Source organism: Octopus bimaculoides, chromosome 1 (genome assembly GCF_001194135.2).
Source record: "Octopus bimaculoides isolate UCB-OBI-ISO-001 chromosome 1, ASM119413v2, whole genome shotgun sequence".
Taxonomy (NCBI): Eukaryota; Metazoa; Mollusca; class Cephalopoda; order Octopoda; family Octopodidae; genus Octopus; species Octopus bimaculoides.
In genome coordinates, this window is record NC_068981.1 from 101,656,661 (window position 1) to 101,660,839 (window position 4,179).

Sequence of the window (4,179 nt, forward strand, 5' to 3'; positions counted from 1 at the left end):
GCCATAAACATCAAAAATTAAATATCAGTTCGTAAAAATATCTAAAGCTAAGGGAAATAACTCAAATAGTAACAAAGAAGTCATTGGTTGCTATGGTGTTGAGCTCGCACACGCGCGCACACAGACACAAACTAATTCATACACACATATAACTGATTTTTTATTTACCATAAAGGTAGAGACAAAGAGAGGACAGACAAAGGGTCGGGGATGGAATGAGATGACAAGATAAAAAATTTATGATGATATATAAAATCGGATGATGATGATGGAGTGAGGGACGGGTGTGACTCCACAAACCACGTTCCTCCACTGAACCCTTTAAGAGACTTTCATGTTCTCCCTTAAGCAGGCACATTCACTCTGCACATACTTGTCACTTTCTTCTATCTTTTCTCATATGTACTGAGTGGCAAGCGTCTCCTCTCCAGCCTTATTTTCCTTCTAAGATGGAAAATAAAAAAGTTTACTAAACCGAGGCTGGAGAGGAAGATGCCTGTCACTAAACCTTTCATGCGTGTCCGCTACACTACCTCCTTTGCCACAGCCACTACAGAGAGAAAACAAACCTTCTCTTCCCTGTTCAGAGAGGGCGGTGGAGCAATCTTTATTATAGACTCGGAAGACAGTTGTACTTTTCCCAAACGTGATAGTAGTTGTTCAACATAAACCCATAATTCCGAAAGTTTTGGACACTTCACAAATGCTTGCAGAACAGTTTCACTGTTCTGCGCACATCCTGGGCAAGTGGGCGAGCATGAAGAGCCGTGCCTGGCGAGTTTATTTTGAACTGGTAAGCCTCCTCGGTAACACAGCCAATCCAGGGACTTTTGGAAGTTATCCATAGGCCCTGGCCCAAATGTTCTTCGGAACAGGCGCAAGTTGACCATCATCGAAACCCAGGCTTTCCCCCAGAGCGTCGTCACACTTGACTTCTACCAACCCTTTATAAAATAACGAGGTGAAACCCTCGCCGCCGGCATTACCCGTCCAGGAGAGAAGCGCGAGTGCTTTACGACACTCGGCTTACTACGCTCCCAACTGTGGTCTGTCATTAATCCAAGGTTCCAGTTCACCGAAACCAGTGAACCGAGGAAGTATCTGTTTGACGAACGGAGACCACACCCGCTCACCATCCAGGTAGAGCCAAAGATGCTTCAGCTTCAGTACATGTCTGCGTATCATTAGCCACGGCATCCCTAGCCCACCTTTTAACGTTTAACAATGTCTAATAATATAAGCAAAAAAATTAACTTGAATATGATATTGTTTATCCGTACTAGAGTGTGACCAGTTGTGGTATTCTCGGAATAAACATAACTTTGTTGCAGTGAAATATGGATAGGCAGCTGTTGGGTACAATGAGTAAGATTTACTGCATTTTTGATTCACCGACAAAAAATATATATTTTTCCCAAATGTTCACTACTTCACAAAAACTTTATCAGCTAAGCAAATGAATGTCTCTAAATACATTAAAAACACTATAACATAATTTGAACACAGTTTCAGAAAATTATCCTCGTTCTCTTTGAGCATATGAAAGATAAATTTAACTGGGCAAAATGAGTAAGACAGGATAAGGTAAACTTATCTCTTCAATTCTCCAGAATTACATTTGAAAAAAAAAAAAAACTCATACATATCCTTTGACATCTGAAAGATCAGAAATGCAACAAAAATTAAAAACATCTAGGTCAAATGAAAGAGGATCATGGAAAAATGACACATAGTATGAAATTAACGAAACCCGTCAATATCTAAAAGCTCAAAATAAAATACTCACGACAGCTTCTTCACGAATTGCTGGAGTGGCTTTCTTCATGATACATTTATGCATCATGCAGTTGAAGAGAATAAATTATTTAAATTAGTCATTACTCGCTTTGCCCTAGTTTAGACGTCATGTTTTGAAAATTGAAAATTATTAAATTAGACATTAATGTGTGAAAAAATTGACTTGGAATCCAACAGAGAAAAGAATATTGATTGTTAAACACCAAAAATTATCCAGATATTTTATTAACAATCTCAATTACTATCGGGTCAAAGATGAGGAAAATTTCAACAACAGCAACAACTTTACTGGCCAGTTTTTATTTTCAAAGATAATGCAACTGTACAAATTTATAATGCAACACTTGTCTCCTGACAAGATATCATAGCTAGAAATTCATGCCAGATAATCATGGGTTCCGTGTCGACTGTGGTCGGCAACTGATCACGACTTTTCTTTCAATGATTAAAGTATATCTGTTTGAAATATCTTCAATGAAATCTTGCACTTAACACCAAAAATTGTATATGGGTTTGTAAAAAAAAAAAAAAAAAAAATGCGTAAAGTTAAGTGCTCTTTTTATGTCACAAGATCAGGACCCGCAATTCTCGGACTTAATACCTGTCAAAAGCTCAACATTGTGGCAATCAATAGTGAAGTGAAGGCAGCTCTGAGCAGGATTGACAGAGATATGCCTATCAAAGACCGACCACCAATCACAAATAAAGATGAACTGATGAGCATGTACCCAGAATGTCTTGACGATACAGTTGGGTGTTTTGAGAAATGTCGATACCATATGACACTCGACTCCAATGCCAAACCAATTGTTCACCCGCTTCGCCGCGTTCCACTAGAATTAAGAGAGAAGCTGAAAGCAGAGTTGGACAGAATGGGGAAAAAAACCGAATAATCACCAAAGTGACACGACCAACTGACTGGGTGAATTCAAATGTAATCAAAGAAAAACCCAATGGTACCCTACGAATATGCCTCGACCCCAGGGATCTGAACAAGGCATTAAAACGAGATTACTATCCAATTCCAACCCTCGAAGAAATCACATCATCATTAGTTGGATCTAAGATATTCAGCAAACTAGATGCGAGTAATGGGTACTGGAATGTAAAGATAGACAAAGAATCATCCATGTTTACTACCTTCAACACACCATTTGACAGAATCTGGTAGGCAGCTGAGACGAAACAGGGTCCACATCCGCCCAACACCAAAGCTATCGAGGATAACATGCGCAACACCTGCAGCATCAGTGACAACACCAACAAGAACAACACCACAGCAGATGACGGCACACACAGAATCCGTACTTCCACAGAATCATCACCTCAACGGGCAACAACTACCTATCAGCAGCCCAACAACACACCAACATTACGCACATCTCAGACATCAGTGCAGAGTACAAGATCCACCAGATGTAGACCGAATATCTTACCACCGAATCGATACCGTTAAAGAAGAAAAAAAGGAAATAATAACTAGTTCTGCTAGATTAGGAAGCGGAAAACCACGTGTGTGGGCAGAATAATCTCACGGTTTCTGCTGCAGGATTGCCACCCTTGCGCTGACAATCCATTAGTGTAAGGAAGATTACTTCTATTTTTTTTTCATTGCCAAAAGATCCTTTTTCAAGAAGGGATGTTATATGTTCATATCTATGTGTATGCGTAGGTATACGTATACATGAATACATTCCCACTATTAGTACTATTTTGTTTAGCGCATCTAGTAAACAATATGAACTGTGAATAAAACGGGTATCACTCCGCTATACATATACAGTTGTAAACATGCCAAGTAAATAAACACGTAGAATCATAATAACGCCTTCAATGAGTTGTTTATTGTCCCAACACAACCCAAACGAATACATAACACTCACACACAATCACACGTACTACAAACAACGGCAAGTATATTATCTGACATACATACGTGAACATTCATTGCAGCAAACGCACAAGTACGCATGTATCAATGCATATACACTTTAAAATGTTTAACATATGACATTATTTATTCGTACAAGTATGTAGTAACGCCTGCGCATGCGTAGTCTTACGCATGCGTAGAATTAATAAAGCAAGCGTTTCCCGCTCAATTCATTCTCTTTCACGCTGGCCAGCGATTGAGTATGGACGTGTGTTTAAAAGCTGTCCCTACATCTTTCGGTCTTATACTCGACAGCTCGTTATTCTCACCTCTAAAGATGTATAACTAAAGATATGTATGTTTTACCAAGTAAATAAATGTTGTTTAAGTTGTTTAGTCTGGAGTTCAGCGTTCCGTCTATTTCTTCAATTTTATAGTAGAAAGTCAGGTATACAATCTAAAGATGTATAACCCACTTTCTACTTAAGTGGTGACCCCCCGACGAAGAA